Source organism: Aptenodytes patagonicus, chromosome 1, assembly GCF_965638725.1.
Source record: "Aptenodytes patagonicus chromosome 1, bAptPat1.pri.cur, whole genome shotgun sequence".
NCBI classification, from domain to species: Eukaryota; Metazoa; Chordata; class Aves; order Sphenisciformes; family Spheniscidae; genus Aptenodytes; species Aptenodytes patagonicus.
Genome location: NC_134949.1, coordinates 44,029,482 through 44,050,643, shown reverse-complemented (window position 1 = coordinate 44,050,643; position 21,162 = coordinate 44,029,482). Strand labels below are relative to the sequence as shown.

General features: G+C 39.1%; 1 protein-coding gene across 1 annotated transcript in view; it reads right to left on the bottom strand.

Annotated features, from left to right (window-relative positions):
* The window catches only part of SYT1 (synaptotagmin 1), a 457,999-nt gene extending 442,402 nt beyond the window's left edge, over window positions 1-15,597 (bottom strand). The window contains exon 1 of the mRNA XM_076333461.1: window positions 15,446-15,597. The gene's annotated coding sequence lies outside the window, so the exon portion shown is untranslated. The remainder of the gene's footprint in view (window positions 1-15,445) is intronic.
* Between the last annotated feature and the right edge of the window lie 5,565 nt (window positions 15,598-21,162).

Genomic DNA, 21,162 nt, shown 5'->3' with positions numbered 1-21,162 from the left:
ACCTTTGTGATCCTTGCTGATTCTTTTCTGCAGAATACTTTTTTTACTTGAAATTTTGCTACAGCTTGTCTACACCAAGAAGATTCAGACTTTCCATTTCCTCACAACTCAACTGCAGAACAAAAGACCTACCATCACACTCACTGTATCATTTTAATTAATATCTAAAATATGTATGGATAAATAAACTAAAAATAGTCTTGAGTGCTCTCCTTTCTTTTGGTATGTACTTCCTTCCACAGTGATCTTTCCACCTTTGACTCTCTTCAAGATTTACATGCTGCTCTTTTGCTATTATGACTGGCTGTAAATAAAGTAGATCACTATGTTACTTTCAGAAAATATCACCTGTCTTGCTGACTTATCACTCTCAATTTTTTACTTCCTATAGAGATGTTTGAATTTACTGTTACTGATCTTGCACATGAAGAAAAACACTTCGGAGGTGGCAGCTAATGTGGGAGCCACAGCCACCACGTCAAAGAGTGCAGGGAACATGGAATTAAGCACCTGCTGATTTGACTGGGCTGGTTTGCATCTATTTTCAGTTTGCTTTGAGTGCCAGTCATCATCGTCTAACCTTGCTATCATCACAGCTACTCACGGTGTTCCCACGCTCCTCCCAGACTGGTGCTGACTCTGTAGCTCTCAGCCAGGACTCAGTCTGCCAGGAGGAGTGGGAGACATTCAGGTCTCCTCAGCTGTGGGAGAGACCTGTCCCACGGCACCTGCAGGATGCAGCTGGGGCAGGCAGCCGTGCAATGCCTGCCCCTGTATTAGCTGCAAGAGCTCTTACACACCGCTGATACAGAAACCACCTTTAATGCAGACTCCCTCCACTGTTAGCATCCATGCAACCAAGGCAGACCTCCTGCTGTCACACTTACAAACCTCTCACAGAGACCCAGTGTGCTCCTTCTGTCTAGCCAAGCTACCTAAGCATGTCCCATATCTGTTGCAATGGCGAAGCAAGAGATGCTGGTCTCCAGCCTGGTGTTTTCAGAAGGAGCTCTGGCTTTTCCGCATGCTGGGGAGCCCACCTATCCCAGGGCATGTCGCCCTGCTGAAAGCCCAGAGCTGCACTAGCAGGACCTAGAGATGGGTGGGGGTAGGTGGCCACACAGTCGAATGTGCTGGTATAACGCATGAGAGTGTGTGAGCTTCAGGGCCCGGCTGTGACCTCAAGCAGAAGGGATTCTATGAGAGGACATAAACAGTACCTGTTTTCTTGTACAGCGCAAAAATAGCAGCCAGCAGTGGTGCCAGCTATCTAGCTCTTCAACATTATTTATGAACACTCTTCTCTCCCCTACTCATTTTTCCCTGATAGCAAGTGATTGTGCAAATGTAAAGTTTGAATAGATGGTCTCACTAAGATTAAAGTTAAGAAATGGAGTTTCCTACCTCACTATTACAGTCCTACTACACAGACAATGATCTAGTCCTCCTTCTAGAAAGGGAATGCGCCATGCTGTGCTTAAACTGTCTCTAAAAAGATAATACCTACTGTTTGGTTGAATTAACACTAAAGAGGATTTATCCAACTGTGATTTTTTTTTCCAAGTTCACTTTTACCATTGTTCTAGTTCTTTCATTTATTTTCACTAGGGATCTAAAGTTTGTTACATCCAGAGTAGGAAAGACTGACCAACATCAGCGAGAAAAATAATGATTATGACAAACATTTTAAGAATATGTTGTAACCTCCACATATAGAACTGTGTTTCTCTAAAAGAACATGACCCCCTTTATTCTTAAAAAGCCTGACCATTTTCTTTGATTCTTTTACTGGCTGCATTCCATCTTATTTTGCTCAAGGAAAGAAGGGCTGCACAATTATTTAGAATAGTTTTGATGGCATCTTTGTGTAATAACAAAATCTTTGTTCTTTTTTTTTTTTTCTTTCAGAAGGAGAAGAAAAAAAAAGCCTGCAGGCTTTCTGTGCTCCAATTGGTATATCATTTATATGTTTACAAAACTTTCATAATCTATCAAAATATTTCTGTGCTTCATTTCCCTATAGAAAGTATTCTTTAATTGGATCCAGTAGGTATAACTTACAGTGCTAGCTGAACATGAAATTATTCAAAGTCTCAATTTTGGATTAGCTAGGAAAGCAAAGATGAAGTCCTGGTTCCAAGGAAATCCTTAGGAGTTTTAAAACTGTCTTTGAGGCATCAGATTTTATTCCAAAACTTGCTATTCATATGTAGGCAAAACCAACATGCTAGGCTGGAGCCTCACATCATATTGCTATCCTCATCATCTACTTGTATTACCTGAGAGCCCAGGGGTCTCCATTCTAGGTTAATCAGTGCGTAAAAAACAGATGTTCCCTGCTTCAAAGGATGGATGCAGGCAGGATACCACAAAGAAACAACAAAATATTGTTCAGCAGGAGACATTACCGTCTCAGGACAACAGCACCAGATGGAAGTCCTATCAGTACAAGAAATCGGAGGAGGACAGTAAATTAGAAATGTCTATGCAGAACATATGCGAAGTGGAAGGGGGAATACATGGGTTAAGCCAGAGGTTTGAATGTGTTGCATGTGTAGTAGTTGTGCCAGATGAACAGGAAAATCAGAGTCCAGAGAGAAGTCAGAAGAAAGATACTCTCCAAAGTTCATGAAGCTTAGTAGAGATCCAATATAAATTTAGAATGGAATTCAGCTCTTCTTGTTTTACTCAAATGTTGCCATTTTGGATCATCATCAGTACCGGGATACTCAATTAAGGAGATCACAGAATGACAGAATCATAGAATGGTTGAGGTTTGAGGGGACCTCTGGAGGTCACCTGGTGCAACCCCCCTGCTCAAGCAGTGCCACCAAGAGCTGGTTGCCAAAGACCATCTCCAGACAGCTTTTGAATATCTCCAAGGATGGAGACTCCACAACCTCCTTGGGCAACCTGTGCCAGTGCTTGGTCACCCTCACAGTAAAAAAATGTTTCCTGATGTTCAGGAGGAACCTCCTGTGTTTCAGTTTGTGCCCATTGCCTCTTGTCCTGTCACTGGGCACCACTGAAAAGAGCCTGGATCCATCTTCTGTACACCCTCCCCTTAGGTATTTACATACATTGTCAAAATCCCCCTGAGCCTTCTTTTCTCCAGGCTGAACAGTCCATGGTCTCTCAGCCTTTCCTCATACGAGAGACGCTCCAGTCCCAGTCCATTAATCGTCTTAGTGGTGATGCACTGGACTCTACAGTATGTCCATGTCTCACACCACTAGCCTTCTTTGCAGCAAGGGCACATTGCTGGCTCATGTTCAATGTTTGGCAGTATGGAAAAAACAATGTGGTGTTTAAGAATTTTACTTTTAAACTTGGTTTTATTTTAGAAAAAGCTTTATTATGTTAAGGAGTTTGTAAAGGAAAGCTATTAAATCTGTACCAGACCAAGAGGAATCCAAGGTCATTAGCTATGGGATTATAAACCAGTCCTTTAAAGGGCCTTTTGATAGCAAACTGCCACTCCATAACAGGTTTTCATCAACAGTTAAAGTATAGAAAGCCAGTTACATCAAGGAGAAAAGCAAAACCCCCATTTGTGACCGCCTATGCTGTTTTTATTCTCAACTATACCAGGCATTTATCATTACAGTCGTCTCCTGTGAAAGGAACATAGACAGCATGTTAAAGGGTCAAGTGGATTATTCTTTCTGATACTGAAAAAAGTGTTACACACTCTCCTTTTTTGGAAGGATGTTCGCTGAAATCATAACTACCTTACGCACCTGACTGACCACATATTTTACAAGTAAAATTAGTAGCTGTTAGGTCATATGAATTAATATGCGGTGGTAGCTTTTATAAGTTTTTATACTTTGCCATATTTCTCTCTCTCCAAAATATTTCGAAAGTTAACACGTTCGGTTGTAAATGTTGATCCTCTGTTTAGTCAGAATGATTAAGTGACGGTCATTGTAGCATGACTCATTGCTTCTGAATAGGAACATTTACACAATATTATCTTTGTTATGAAGTGCAGTTATGATTCACATCAGTCCAAGCCTTCTACAAGTGAGGATAGTTATGATTACATTTGGAATGCTTCATTCTACTTGGTGATTTACTGGTAAGTGAGCTCAGTACTTATGCTGATACTTTCTAAAGGAGGAAAAAAAAAAAAATCACTGCATTCCTTAAAGATTGGTGCTGCCATATGTTCTCATTAGACAAAAACGAACCTCCTTAGAGGAAAATTCTTGAAAAATCCTGTATTAGAACCTTCCCACAGAGAACAGGAGGTTGCTGACGCATTTGGTCTTGTACAAGGTACTGACAGAGACATAGGGTAAAGTCATAGGCAGAGCTTCACTTTTCAGTGAAGCTTTGATTTTACTTATGCTACTAGCTCTGCAGGAAGATTGCAATAAAAGAGGATGATTTGGAATAGAGTTACTATAAAACATGTCCCCATTAAGCTGAATTATTTGAACTGGTGTTTGAAATAAAACAGCTGAGCCCAGCTTGTATATTTATACTGGTATCTGGGATTGTGTCCTTGCATTTGTGCATGACCTAACCTAGCCTTTTGCTAAGTTGACCTTGCACACTACATTCCGTGTTGCAAAGCTAGCTCAACATCTGATCGAACGTGGCAATTTCTGTCCCATAAAAATGATGTTCTAATAGTAAAGAGAAATAAAAAGTTTCTAATGCCTTTTTTTTTTTTTAGTCATAGGGACAACAGCATCAAGGTTTTGACAAACCTATATAGTTTTCTTTTGATTAGTCTATTAAGGTAAGAGATAAATGTAAACATACGTTCTATTTGAGAGCATACAGATCTACATTTTTATTTTTTCTTGTAAAGTAAGAATGTGAATCTTGAAACAATCAAAACTTTCCAGGTATGCTTGAAAAGGAAAGGTTTTGACCTTACCAAAAAGCAGCATTTCATCTTTTTCTTCCTCAAAACAAACAGACACATTGACAGATGTCAAGGGAACTGCTGAATTTTAAAGATGCTATATTGTCTGAGAGAAAAACAACATTTGTGACTGCAATTTTTGACCGCTACTCCTTCACATCTCTTAGCGTGCACTTCTAAAAGTCACAGAGATGCCTCTGCTTGCCTTATGCAGGGCATGCCTAATATACGAGTTAGCTGTGCATTAGTTCTGCCGCCTTCTACATAATGAGTCAATCAAGAAGGAGTGCATTTGTCATTTATATAAGTCTCAGAAGGTGTGAGCATGGACTGAACTGTCCTTTCACAGATTCATGTTTACCTTCTCTTCACTGCACTTTCACGTCACTTAGGCTGTAACAATTACTTTTTACAAACTATTTCACACAGGGCACATCTTACTTAACCTAAGCCAAGTAAAAGGGAGGTACCTAATCAGCTTAGCAGCCGCAGACTTCTATGGAAGTGAATAGATTAGGTTTCTTCAGTTGTTTCAATTGATTAAAAAAAAAATCAAAATTAATATCTCACCCTTGAACACAGAGAAAGAGATCTAGTAGTAGTGTTGAAGCAATCAAGAAATGCTTTTGCAATGCAGTTTGGCAGCACAAAGTCCATAGCTTTTTTAATAGCATTCAATCTACAGAGGGTATTTCATCTATGTAGGACAATAAATACAACCACACCTGCAGCAGCTCTGGACATCTCATTACAGGGAGACAGTGACAGATTGGAAGAAATCCAGGGTAGCAAAACACAAGTGATAATTCACTTGCAAGACAGACTTATGGAAATATTAGATGGGCTAAATACATACCAGTTAAGCCAAAGAGTAAGTAAATGGAGACAGAATTCCACTGCTATTTGAATAATGCAGACAGAGGAGAGAGATAGAGATAGATAGGTGTTTTTTGTTTGGCTCATCTTAACCTTGATATGATGAGATTTCACTGAGTTCATAGCAACAAAGGAAAGATATAGGACAATACCAGGATAAAGTCCTCAGCTGTATTACTCAAAGTACTGCTCTGTACTAATCTGGGTATACCACATCTAGGTGCAGATACAGCTACAAAAAAAATGCACTCCAAATTAATCAACCAACCCCCTCCATCCTTCAAAAAAACCACCACAACCCAAAAGCAAAACAAAGAACTGCCAGGGTACACCTACTTAGCTGCACGACGGGGGCAATTTCTTGCTCACACAAATGAACCTAAGGTTTTGTTGTAGTTATTGTCTTAATTGCTGTAAGCAATGAGCACAGTCAAGATATGGTAGTGATCCTGTCTTCCATTGGCTGAATAAAGCTCCCCTCTCAGGAGGGACTGACAATAAAATAACAAATAAGTTCTTATTTTCCGGAGAGCCCTCAAACTCTCATGTATAGAGGGTTGGACTCTGCATATTGGAAGGCTGGACTACAGAGGAAAAAACCCATATCCTTGGGACATATGGTAGTAAACACAGAGCAAATGTCACTGCAGCTCTGAAGGTTTGTCCCTTCATGTCCAAAAGTCTGTTTTTCCAGTCCAAATGTTAACTGCACTGAAAAATTTCCACTTAGTACAGAGATGATACTGAGAAAAGTTTTCTAATAGGGAGATAGTAGAGATATACACTATTCCCTATGCATGATTTATCTAGGAGTCTTTCTGGATCCTGAGAGATTCTTCTCCAGATTCATCTCCAGAATTCTGGAACGGCATAATTTTCAAAACTTTGTCATATACAAAGTCTTTGCTCAAATATATTCAGTACAAGAGCAACAAGAGGACTGTTTTCTAAAAGAAGTTTTAAAGTGTTTTCTAGTAATAACCATTACTTGAAAAGAATCCTATTGTCATGAGGACATGATTAATTCCTTCTACGCTATCACTCTGGGAAGAATTCATAATTTCATATTTCTATTCAGGGAGTCAGAAAGAAGCAGAGCTAAATCCTTCTGATCTTATTCAGTCAGGGAACAGTCATGGGACCAGATGCACCAGGAGGATAGCAATAATCTGATCAGTAATGGTGCTGATTTCTTTTTCTGCAAGTGCTCTCTATTTTGAGGGATCTCCCAAAGATAATCAATGAACATTACAGTGTTCCTAGATTAGTTTTGTTTATTGAGCTTACTATATGAAGCATAATTACAAATAATAATTCAAACAATGCCCAAATCCAAACAGCAGTTTGCAGTGACAGTGGCATTTATTTGAAGTATACAGGAATGTGACTCAGTTCTCCTTGCCGAGACATCCTGCCATCATTACTAATGCTTACTATAACAGAACAGGAAATTTAGCTTAAAGCAAACGTAAATTAAACCCCAAATATTTAAGGAATGTAAGAATTTTCTCTCCTTGTTTAAGAATACAACATGCCAAAATTTAAGACCACAAAATGTTTTATCCAAAGCCTCCAAAGAAATTTGTTACTGCCTCATATATAAGGAATTACAGGAAAGGGAGTGTTCACTTCAGAGATCTGCATAGCCAAAAAGGAGGAAAATAGTAAATTATACCCCTTTGTGAGATACTGAATTAAACATAAAAGAATTAGACAGAAATTAAGGTATTTGCTAGGTAATATCCTTAAAAGTTTTAAAGGAGATGTCATAATAATAAGAGAATTGCACTTAAAGGCAGTCAGATGGGAGATGCCCAGGAGGGCTGCTCAGCAGGACGGTGTACAAGTGAGTCCTGCTTGCACAGACTGGACATCCGTGTCTGACAGCTCGATTCTGTCTTTCCAGAAAGGAGGCCCTAAGCTAATGAAAACTGCTGCCAACAACAGCCTACACAAACCCATTTGGCTGCCAAACTGCAGCAACATCAGGCTGTGAAGTTGTTTTTCCCTGTTGTTGCCAGACTTATGAAGGGACTGTCACTTTGATGCCTTTTTTTAATATTTTTTTTTAAATTTTTCATAATGACAAATTAGCAAATACGTTTTGGTTTTTTTTTTATTTTCTATGACAAGACCTACAGGGCCACCAGAGCACGTGGAGCTCTACGTCTGCATTTTTATTTTACAGAGGTAAAAACTCAAACAAAAATAATAATCAGTGAATACATATTTTCCTCTTAGTAGCTAGGTTGGCAGTGGTTTCGTTTTCTATGACAACCCTTCATGAACAGGCAGGAGAGACGGCTGTGCTCAGAATTGTGCACCTGTAGCTTAAACCCTCTCTCTCTTCCAGCTGATTGGGGGTTAAAAAGATGTAAACAAGAAAAAAAAAATCTTGGCAAGGGTTTTTAATTCTGTAGAAAAATAATAGATACATTAAACATGCTGAGCACTGTCTTGCAGCTTATTAGAAAGAGTTATCAGCTTGAAAGCAATTTTGAGGCAGACACCTTATACAGTACACTCATTGACAACAAGCAATCATACTGCCTCAGACTGAGAAATCATAGAAGTGAAGAAAATCGGTGGAGAAGTGAAGTTAGCTAGAGCCAGGGTGGGGAAGGAGGAGAGTCCAAGACAATTTATAGCCCTCTTAACTAAAAATTCAACATCTGCCTTCAGCTGTAAGATGCTTTAATGCAAATGCCATAGGTTGCTAGCCTACATTCTTGTAGTGTATTTATACAGATAACTGTCAGTACGGCCCCTGTTACTGAGGAGCCTGAAGGTTTACAGTATCCAAAGAGGCACAAATGTGCCTCTGTGGACATAACTTTATAATGGCCAGTATGACTGTGAGGTGACTGATGTGAGATGCACGTTAATTTTTCTCCAGATATTCTATTTTTGTGTTATTTTGAAAGAAGCGTGCATTAAAAAATATCTTTCCCCTTTATAGGGCCCCAGTAAAAGTATCTGCAGTCTTAGCTTGCTTGGGGAATAGGTAGCCTATTGAAAACAAAATTTCTTCTGATTCAGTTAGTGAGCTGCTGTCCTACAGAGTTTTCTTTATGTCTCCCAAGAACTCAGATAATACTTTTAGTCTCTGGACTAAAACTTAAGACTGCCTAAATTCTGAGCTTTCTGCACACTGAATATCAGACAAGGCTCTTCCACTTCTTCCATGTGATGCTCACAGACATCCCCTAAGTCAGCTGTGAGCCAGCCGTGAGCAGTGCAAAGGCCGGGTGACTGTGCTAGTGGGGTGTTGCCACCAGGCTCACACAGCCCACCCAGCAGCAGTGCTCTTGGCCTTTTCTTTGGTGCAACCACTTTGTGTGAAAGGTTGGCAATGTGCAATGGCCCCAGATGAAGAGCATGCACTGCCCTTATCGCTAGCCCACTTGCTGACTATGCAGCTTCTCAGACACGTGTGGTTCCAATGCCCGTGACTGTTAAAGACCCCCCCAACACCCGAACCGGTCAAACCTATTGAAAAATTATAGCTGCTCTTCATACTAGCTTGGCAAGTCAGGATGCAACGGCTTAGTTTTGATGCAGCAGAGCTTCATGATACTCAGGTAATGCAAATTGTCTTTAATAGGCACAGTGGTACCCTCCAGCCCTGTGTGCAATGAGGGGTGAATAAATGTTGTTATGTACATAACAGAATTTTAAACTGTTACTTCCCATCACTGGAGTTTTTCTGAGCAGCAGCCCTGGAAAATCTTTACAGTGGAATCACACCTCCACGAGTTACTTTCAGCTGTGGCCACTGCATAGCTGCGCACCATCTGTCATGAAGGCGGCAGAGAGGAGCATTGGAATAGCAGCACAGACTCATTCAGGAAACATTGGCATTGGCTACGTGGCAGAGCGACCAGGAGCTTCACGAGGGAGGCGACAGCTTCCTATTGTAGCCTCCTGAGAAATGACAGGCAGAGCCATTGCACAAAACAGATCTGGGCTCTCAAGGAGCTAAAACAGCAGGCAGCGCAGCTAGTGAGAAGTTGTTGCAGGCAATTCTCTGCACTTGTTGTATGAGACACCTAATCTGCTCTTGCTAGTGAAGGCAGAGCCTGTGCCTTGCAGTGCTTTCTCTCCCCTCACTCTCATACGCTTCCATTAACAAAAATGCCAATATGTGGGTAAAAAAGTATTCTGGCACAGAGAGCATATTTGTGAGCAACAGTAACACGTTCAACTGCTCTTACTGTTAATGGAATATGGGAGAAACCAAGCGTGCATCAAAAAGATAAATGGGAAGGATTTGTGATAGCTTTAAGCCCTGTTTACTCTGCAATCAAAGAAACAAAACTGTGAAATTACAGTGAATGTCTCCCTTCATTTAGTATACTTTAGAAAGCTGAGTTTGAAACTCACGTGCTGTGGGGTACATGCTCCAGGCTTCATTATGTATGCAACGCGAAATTAGCAGCAGTTACTTAGTGCCTAGCAGGGCATTTGACAGCTGTTTGAACCAGAAGCTGGTCATCAAGTTTAGAGAGTTGGCTAGAAAAGAGGGAAGACTGGGAAAATCCTACAGAGTCACAGTGCAAGCAGAAGGCTTAGATCAGAGCCTTGTGAAATCAGAGAGAAACTTTCCATTAATTTTGCAGTGAGTTGCGTAGCCTTTAGTAAAGAATCATATGAGCTGAGTAGGGACTGACAGGGAGAGAGAAGCGGGTATGAACACTACAGGATTGGACAAAGGTCTTCTTTCAATAAAGAAAGAAATCAGCTGGAGAGGCCCTGGAGTTTTGTAGGGATTGGAGGAACAGCTTTACAAATAGGATTGATCTTACAAAACTTCCTTTAGTGAAAGATAAAAAATGTACTGGCCAGTCAGAGATTGTTGTCTAGGTTTTATCTATAGTCAGTGGAGAGACAGGAGCAGCCACAAAGCAATTCACTCCATCTACTTCTTTCTGCTGACAACAAAGGAAGACGAGATGACTATCTTATGCTGCATGAAGCAACTCTTAAAGGACTAAATTTATGTACAAAGAATGCAACTCTCAGTTGTTATTAAGCAGTGTCACTTGAAAGCGTGCTTTGAAGAGCCCAAAAGATAGTCTAGTATCTACTTCTTGGAACCTGTTGAACATTGCCTCTTTACAGATTGGGTTGTGATTTTGTAATTGTATCTCTTTTAGAGAACAGTTTACTTAAAAGAACAAAATTACATTCAACTGCACTTTTATTAAATAAAAGAAAAGCCATTTTCTGCAAAAGTGCCTATTTAGAAAACACTGACACTGTAATCGTCATTGTTTATTCTGCCTGTGCAGAGCTTGAACGGGTGGAAGCTTCCTAATGCTAATAGCTGTGATTAGAACTGTTGAACACTTCAATCTAGGAAGTCCTCATACCGTGTCCCTTTGTACTGCTCTGAGAAGATGTACTAGGAAAAAAATCTCATAAGTGTAAAGCAAGGCCTCAGGCTGGGCATTTGGGGTGGGGGTGGTGGAAACTACCTATAAAAAGAGGTAAGCAATGAAAGAGCTTGCTTAGGGGGGTTATCGAGCTGTCAGCATTGGAGATTTTTAGAAATTACATATTCTATGCAGCCGATCCTAACTTTGGACAGATGGATGGATGTTTAAGGATCATGAATCTTCCATTAGGAAGGAGCACTTTGAACTCAGAACGCTGACATGGCTTAGAGAAGTACAGCCTTGATCAATTTTCCAAATATCAGCTAAATGGATATTAGACAGTTGAGTATACAGATAAACCATTATGCTGTATTACATACAGAACTTGTGTTATATCTAGAATTAAGCCACAGTCTTGGATAAACTAAGATTTTCCTCATCTATGCAGTTTGAGAGTTCTCTACCACGCTGAGCAGTTGGTTACCTTGCTAGCCTCTCCTCAGCCAGCTCAGATTCTCAACTGTATCTCAACACTTCCTTAAGAATTACAACCAGTTTTTAATGTCACAATCACACACATATAAATGGGTTTGGTATTCTTCTACTTAGAGACCAATAAAACAATGGGAAAATCATTCATCTTGGCCAAAAATTCTGTCAGCAAAAATGACATATGTATTGACAAATATTTGATACTTACACTTCTTTCAGATGATCTTCTAAGTGTCTTATTGAATTTCTGGTCTTCAGCATGCAGGACATATTGCAACATCTTGCTATTAAAAAAACCTTCGACAGACATCAGTGCAATAAGCAAAAAATGACTGTGTCAAGTTAAAATACCTTTACTAGTTTACATGGATGGGCAAGAAAATGGAAAATATTACTTAAATGTAAAAAAGAAAACAGTGGTGTAGATGTTAATAATTAAATTATGTGTAAAAAATTGTATGAAGTTGAAATGCCTGGTAAGGCTAAATGCAGAGTGGTTAAGCATTTCTACTAACATCAAGCAAAATATGTCTGTAGAAATGAGGTGGGGAAAAGGTTAGGAATTAAAAAAATCTCATAAAATAGAAGCTGTCTCCACATGATATATATACAAGGCTCTGTGAGATATAAGGCTCTGTGATAATCCTTGAGGAGTGATTCCATTTAATCTTACTTTATGCCCCTTTATTTATACATTTTCTTGCTTCACCTGCTTGTAACAAACATTGACACTGATAAAAAACTATTTTCATGATGCAGTGGATCATGATCAGAAAAAAGAACACTGTTAATGAAGTTCCATAATCGAAATGGCTTCTAGCAGATAGTACACTTTCTTCATTTTCCCACGTGAGCTGTTAACACAGACTATACTTCTAAAATTCAAGGGTGTTGATGCAGTATGTCTTCTTTACACCTCTTGCTAAACACATAGTCACTGGAATGATGAGGCACACTTAAAGATAACATCTTCTAAGAGAGATAAAATGCCACATAAAAAGCAACTTCAGAATTCTGAGGACAAAATTTGATGCAAAGAAAGAAAATGAAGAAATCAGCTTTCGTTTTACCACTGGATCTGTTCTGGAAAAAAGTCACGTTTTTTCACTAACATAATAAATCTTCATGCAAGTACTTTAGTGTGACCATCAGAAAATTGAGAGTAAATGTATCTGCTATACTGAAAAATGAAGAGCTAACTGGACTAAGCTATTGGAAAAGTGAACAACTGCCAGTTTCTGAACGTCGTGCCTACAGGTCCCGTCTCACCCTGCCTGCAGTGCTGGATCTTCATTCTGTTTATTCTGGACAGCTGAGGACAAAACTCAAACTTGACTCTTGCAAAGTGTTTCAGGCAGTTGAATGTGGCTTGCAGATATTACAAGGGAATGGAAAAATGATGCTTGCCACAAAACCAGTGCTGTGTTGTGCAACGCAGGTTCTAACAGAGATGAGGAGACTCACAAACAACTACCTCTTTTGAAACATGTAATTTATTTTCCTTCTTTATTCTGAAGTTTAATCACTGAGTCAGGAATCAAACCATACTAATGGTGATATCTTTACAAGTTCAAAAATTGGACTTAGAGACAGGTGGTTTTCCTTAGAAGCATAATACAAAAATATATGCTCCTACTCAAAGATATAAAACAATGTAAAACTTTTTCTGCATGTGATTTTATTGTATAGATTATGCATTATAATTTAATCATTAAATAAAGCAGTCTAAGGCATTGTTGGAAAACATTGCTACAGAATTTTGTAAATTTATATCTCTTGCTAAAATATAAATGTGGTGGAAATTTTACCTGGTAGTAAAATTTGGCAGTGATATTTCCAGCCACTGATTTTTGATAAAAATACCTCCTGAATCCTATCAGTCCTACGTATAAGCTTTTCATATATCTGCATAGATAAACAAGATACTGACACAAACAGATTGAGTCTGCATGTCTTCAGACCGGGATTTACACCTCCAAGGCAGGTGGTGACCTCATCTTGAACCATGCAGAAGCATAAGTGAGATAAGAGTCCACAGGTTATCCCCCAGATAGTATTTTTGGTAAGTTAAGACATACCAAAGCACAGAAATAAGGGTGAAGTGTGCTAAAACCACAGGAAGTAAATTGGTCTGTTTTCTTCTTCTTAAAAATTTTTACATAAAAGGTCTGGTAGATAACATGGCTACTTTAACAGTGATACAGAACTCTGCCTCCAGGGGAATACTGATCTTTGGGTACAGCCGGATGAATGTGTTACCGCAGGATCCATTAAGGAATTAACTTGCAACATGGTAAAAATATTAATGATCTACAGTAAAACTTACTCCATGGTAATTTAGCATGAATTTTTCTCCTTCACTACCAGTTAAGAGCTCTTAGATCAGCCAGGAGTTTCAATGAGTAAACTGGCAATTGCTGACATGTTGCTCTCATGATGTGTGTTTAAATCAGCTTAGTCCGCAGAGACTCGTTTCTCTGCGTGTGTGCCAGGCACTTACTGGATGCTGTTTAAGCGCTGAAGAAAGTCACACACATGATATTTGGGACAGTGATCTGCTTGCTATTTATATTTCAAATTGAGTCAAGCTAAATGGATTTTTGAAAGCCTCTTAAGGAAGATTTAAAGGAAGAAACAAAATCCAAGAATAGAATAAACAATGAAAAAGATTTTTTCCCCCCCGAATAGTTATGTGCCTCAGTTTACCTATTTGGTATTACATAGGGCAGCAGAACAAAATTTAAAGATGACAAAAAGGAAGGGAAGGGAAATGATCTTGGCTTGGGAGATGCTCACTTTCAGCCAGGCTAACACAGTTATTTTGCCTTAGGCCTATGCCTCAGCGTTTCCAGCAGTATAAACTTAAAAGAAAGATGCTAACTAGCAACAGAAACTGTAAGTGAATTTCTAAAAAAGGGCTATCAGCTAAACACTATTGGAGCAGTCTTCTGGCCCCACATCGGAAACAAGGAGATCTGAATTGTACTAAACGTACCAAAAAACATACAAGGAAAGAAGGTCCGTGAATTCGCATGGCCAAGGATAGCATACACTTCTCCAGCCACTGAAATTCTTTTGACTGTCATATCTTCCTTTTGACAAAGCTGAACAGTGTACATTTTCTGGTCACCGGGTAAATTGCTCCTGTTTATGAGAAAGCAAAGTGATGGACAGCAGGGCTGAAACCTTAGTACAGCATCAGCTCCATTTGTCATGAGAAAGAATGCACTGAGAGTCTGCAGGAGAGCAAGATGTAACAAACTATCTTCCCTTGAGAAGGGCAAACGCTAACCCTGGGAGTTTAAATCTTTTAACGTGGTCAGCTAACTACAAAGCATATGAGGCTTATTGAAAAGATGCACCGGTTGTCAATTTGAAGCATGAGCTACTGACATGCAAATGTTTTCACAACCTGAAGCTTTATTTTCTAACTGCTTAAATAAATATCAAAGCAGCATCTCTTGAAAAGTGCGTCTTGAAAAGAATGCTGAGAAGGAAAGTAACTTCATTTACAACTACGATTGCTTGATATTGTCAAGAATCCTGCATATCTGAAGATTTTCTTATACTTTATATCAAATAAGCTTCCTATGTTGTTAAATGCATTCTTATTAAGATCTGTGTAATATTTAGCATATCTTGAACATCATTCCATTTTTACCTATATTATTGCTTTAAGTAAATATATTTAAGTATCATTGTGAAACAATTTCTGTGAGACGTAAAAGAGAAAATTACACTCAAGCAATTGACATTAAAGTACCTGAACACTCAGGCAGAAATTCCGTAAAAATAAACATATATCACAAGGCCACAATACCTTATCAATGAGATATAGCATTGCTGTTCCTTTGTTGTCTTTAAGACTGCATATAACATTCAATTGCCAAGTTGGATATGATCTTTTTTCGTTACTTATTCCAGAAGAGTGTCTATAAGCTTTGCTATGATCATTGATTCCTCTGTGTCAATTCTGTTTCTTGAAGAGATTCGAGTTGCCTCAGAACACTTAGCTTATTTATATGATGCTTAAATCTCATCCACCCACAAGTCACCTTTTTTCCTAAATCCTTAGGCAAGCGTGATTTTGAGGGTTTTTTTCCACTGCTCTTTTTACAGAAGTGGGCAATATGCATTTAACATTATCGTCACTTAGTCTCAGGTTTGCTGAAGCAGAGCTTCTGCCTGCTGAAGCGTACACAACCTTTAAAGTTCATCTACCAGCTTTTGAAGACTGTTAAAGAGCCACCCTACTTAGCAACAATTTTGCTTAACATCTCACATTCTTCCTCATTTCTTTCCCTGCCACTCCTGATGCTGAATTTCATGGAAATAGTTCTGTATATCAATATTTGAGATGGAATTATGACCATGTAACCAGCGTTACGACTTCAGATGGAAAAGAAGTAGGTGACAACTTGCTTTCTTTTGTTAGGAAGGGATGAAAATGTTGTGCATATTGTTCAACCAGAGGCAGTTATGAATATAATGTTAATTTAAAATAAAAATAAAATCAGCTGTCAGCCATTTTACAAGATATACTGAAAATACAGCATTTCTACCAAAAGTTTAGGATTAAATTTTTGAGTAACATCCCCTGTGAACTAAAAAACTAGTTCATCGACCACTGAAACCAATGATCTGGCTTCCTACAGGTCAATGTCCTGTGCTTGATCATCTTTGGTGTGTTAGAAGGTACAAGATACACCGAAGTGTAAGGAGGACATTTATAAGACATTTCTCCAGTGCGAATTCTCCATTGCTTGTTGAGCTAACACCAGCCTTTTCTTTACTGGGGCTACTGCAAAGGTGTCACGGCTGCCTAAGACTTGACAAAGTTAATTAACCTTGAGACATTTAGTTTTCTGCCAAATGTGGTTGAAACTGGCCAATAGAAAAAAAAAAAGGCTGAGATTTTTTTTTTTAGTGGGAGAGTAGGCATGAAAGACAAAGTACAGCATCACACAGAATTTTCCAAAGACAATTTGATTTAACTCCCCTTCCCTGCATCTGCCCACCAATGGCTTAAACTCTGTCCTGGCCAAATGCTATTACAGTTAATGTCGCTGATTTTAGAGCTGTTAATGGGCATGAAGATTACAGCTACTTTCTCCTCCTACTGTTTGATTTCCATTAGCACACTTTATCATCAGGCTGTACCTAACAGAAGGTGCTGAAATCTCTGACAGTAATTCCTCATAATTTTGGCTTATGTGGAAATAAGAATGTATCTCCCAAGTGAAGCAGTATATCCATTTTCCCATGCATCCTGCTAAACATGGCATTAATTTTCAGTTGGCCTAAATATTGTACCCCTTCAACTAAAATGCAATTATTTGCAAGTATGCTTGGCAAGTAAATGCTGCAGACTTTTCTATTTATTTCACATGGAATGTACTTCATCTTCACCTGCTCATATTAAAATATAATCTAACAATATGTTTTCAGCTCTCAAACTGACATTTCACTAATTTTCATAGACATCTGAGCATATTTTAAATGCTAACTTTGTGCATAGTGAATAGTTTTTTTCAACTTCTCAGTAATTTTTTTTTATTTGTAGCTTTCCTCTATTAGAGCATATAATGTCATGGGGGGCTGCACTGCTGAAACATCTTTAATTGTGAAGCACTACTGTTCATATCTCTTGTACACAACACACAAAATATGTTACCCCCTTGCCATGGATGAAAACTTACACTTCTGCCAACAAGTACAGACCATATTTTTAAATAAGTCAGTAATGAAATGGCATGGGCGTAGATTAGGGTCTCAGGACTCAAAAATGAAGGGAGAAAGGCTCCTAGAAGTGTACCTACACAGACCTCAAGCAAAAAAACCCCAACACTTGTGCAAGGTCCTTTGCAGGCAGCAGGGTGGAAAAAGGATGAGGGGACAGAGGGAGATCCAGCGAGCAGCACCAGGCCAGAGGCCAGACAGCCCAGAGGGGACAGCGGGGCTGAAACCCCTGTGCTGGAGCTCTCTTTGCTTGCTGCATTGAGCGCTGCTCTGGCCTGGCACGAGCAGGCTGGTCTCGCACCTGGTCCAAAAGAAGGATCCGCAGAAGCGACCAGTTGTGGCTGCTGAGGTGGCCCCAGGTGTGGGTCAGGACACACCTGAGCAGCTCAGCTTAGCAGCTCTACCTTCCCGTGGCCATGGGAAAAGGTCCAGAAGTGCCTTGTGAAGTGGCAGCAGTTTCTGTTAGAAAGAATAAATTCCCTGATGGCAGTAGATATTAGAAGGGATTAGGTCTCTCCTGGTACCACATGTCTCACTGTACCACCAACCACGTTCCCAGACTGGAGGCGAGGGTTTGTGCAGACACTGAGCGCATTTTGCGGGGCCATGTACCAGCCACACTCTGATGGTGTCCTCCTGGCTGGCAGGAACAACCGAAGCCACCCAGTAAACATCATGTCCAATTCGTGGGGTGGGAAAGGTATGACTTGGTGTTAGGATGCTACAGTGGAGGCAATAAGACTGAAGCCTTTTGCAGAAAATGACATATTTGTGGAAAGGCTTGGAAGGAAGTATTTAGAGAGATGGATCAGCCAGGACCATCCTATGTGAGCGTCTAAATAAGAGGTCAGAGGGAGCAGCTGGGCACAGAGTAGAGTGGGGATTTTTTTTTCCCCTGCGTCTCATTATTGCTCCATTGGGAGTTGCATAGTCCAGCCAGTACGGTGGGTTTTAGTTTAAAAGCTGACTCAGCAAAAAAAGTGGTGTTTGAGAATCTATGATTCTTGGCTATAATAGAACTTATATAAAATATCATCAACAAAAATCCAGCGTTTCTCTGATAAATTCCTGTCATTCTCTATTTAAAACTCTAAATTAGCATTTCTAAAATTCAATAGCAATGTTTTGGCAAAGATGCAATGTGAGAATGACAGTTTTCTAAAGCTGATCTTATGCCGTATGCCTATTAAATTGAGGTGCTGTGCTCTGTGATGGATCCCCTTAGTACTTACTATACCCATTAAGTCAAGGGAAGAAAAAAATCAAGCTCACAATTCAGTCTCAATATTTCATCTGAATATAGCACATTTTTGTGTGTGTTTATTATCAGTCTAACTCATTCAAAGCTTGTTTCTGTAACAAATCAAGAATGAAAATACTTTCAATTATATCATGCATCAGAAATTCATTGACTAAGTAATTATAAGTTTGTTATGGAACAGCCCTTTTGGGACCTCAGCATGGATTTCCTAGAAGTAGACAGCCTCAGACAGAAAAGGAAAATAGACATTTTATCCCAAGGTTTTCAAACTAAGATAGAAAGCAGAACAAATGGTCAAAATATTCCCACACATTCACAGATATTTATCTTATGTAAAAAAAAGAAGTAATAACTTTATTAAAGTAGGTTACCTTCCCACATCACTGTTTTTTTCAAAGTCATCTCAAAAGAAAAAAAAAAGAGGTAGGAATTAACTGTAAAATAAATCTCTTTTTTTAAAAGATAAAATAAATAGTGTTAAGAACTTCAGCACCTGCATACCTCTCTTGTTTGGCTGCTGCCTTTCATGACATATTTTACAAAGAACTTTTGAGCACATATATTTTCAAGGACAGGAAAAACACTTTGTTTTTTGATATAAAGATCCATAAACATAAAGCCAGCATTGTCTACCACTAAACATACATATTTCTACTTAGTATACCTAAAAAGTAACCTGATTCAGTCAAGGAAATTTGCAGTACATTTTTCTCTATTGAGATCAATCAGAGATGTGAATACAAACTAGCATATGCACGGCTAGAAGTTCTGGGTGAAATGTCTTGAAATGGGCATTTTTTTTCTGTCCCTTTCACTTTGATTTCATTATACAAATGGTAATAAACCTATCTAGCCTTAAACAAGGCCAAAGTAAAGTATTAACAATTTCTTCTTGTGTGCTCCTTCACTGGACTGACATAGAGCTCTCCAGAGGTAAGTCAACTGGTCTGAAAGGCTTCCTTCTCATGCCGTCATAAGGAGTGCCACCAGCCTCACGGCCACAGCCTTTCACGGTCACCCTCAGTGGACCGGCATACGCCCCAAAGAGGATGATGCCAGACTGTGCTCTGGCATCCTTAGACTGCAAATTTCTCAGGGTCAGTTTGGTTCTGAGAAATCAGCAACATCCACATATTTTAAAATCCTTCCATACGTTTAAGTAACTTTGAACATATGCACACAATCCTGCCCATGCCTGCCTAGTCTGCTGCAACATGAAGCAAAACGGGTCAGCACAAACCACAACAGGCAACAGCTAGGATGAAGGGGATGCATGTGGACCCACTGGATGGACATAGTCCTCCTGGAAAGGAGCATGAACCTCCACTAGAGATGGATGTAACTTTTTAGATCTTTCCCAAAGAAACATTCTTCTCATCCGGTCCTACCTAAATATAGTAAAAGAAAAACATTCAGTAGGAACATAAATACAAGTTGCTGCTCTCATTTCTGTTGACAGGAAGAGAAAGAGTTACTTAATTTTTTTTTTCTTTGCAAATCATGAATAGCTCCAGACTTGGAGAAGAAGTGAAAACTGGTTTACTATGAAAGCAAAATATAGTTGCAGTGCTGCTCTGCCCACCTACACAATGACAAGAACAGGACAAAGCTGCAAATCTATTCCCAAGGCAAAGTGGATTCTAAGTAAGAGGGGGTGGGAATAAACAAAAAAAATCTTAATAGGAAGCTGTAAGATACATATGGCTTAAACTATAGCTCTTGATGAAGACACTGGCAGTACAAAAGCTTTTAATGGCATTGCATTGTCTGAAATCCTTGCAATACTTGGCATTGAATTTAAATCTCAGAAAATACATTAAGGATGATTGGGTACTAGCCAGAAAAAGCAAACTGTTCCTTCCTGGCTCTTGATGAATCATGCGAATGATGCAGTAGAACAGATAGTGCACTAATGGTCAATACTTTATGGAAGGCTGCCTTGAGATGACAACTGTGCTCCATAATGTGTGTATTACCATTCAGAAGATTTTGGGGGAATGCAAGGGGTCTTTAAAAAAACAACCCCCAAACTTTACAGTGAGCACAAGCAGGTATTTCTAACGTCATTCCCAAACAGCTGTGACTCTCAATCAGTCTCACAAGAAACAGAAATCAAAACAGAAGAAATGAAAGGAGGAAATAATTACATACATGAGGAAAAATGCAGGTTAAAATCTAAGGAGATGAGGGTCAAAATAAACTCACATAATGAAATCACATGGGTGTTTTGCAAGTGAACTTCATGAATGATAATGAAGTCAGAGCAGTTATGCCAAAATATAGGTGATTTATCAAAGTATTATATAAAATCTTAAATACAATGCAGTATTAGCAATTCTGTATAGTATAATAGAGGACATAATACATGATGGTATACACTGTATGGCTGTTAACATACTGCTGAGATTTGGCTCTGTATACTCTGGGCTACTTTTGTATATCTGAGTAATGATTTTTTTTAAACACATAATCTGAAATTTTACATTATCACTTTCAAGAATATTTTATGGAGATTTCTGCTCACCAGCTAGGATTAG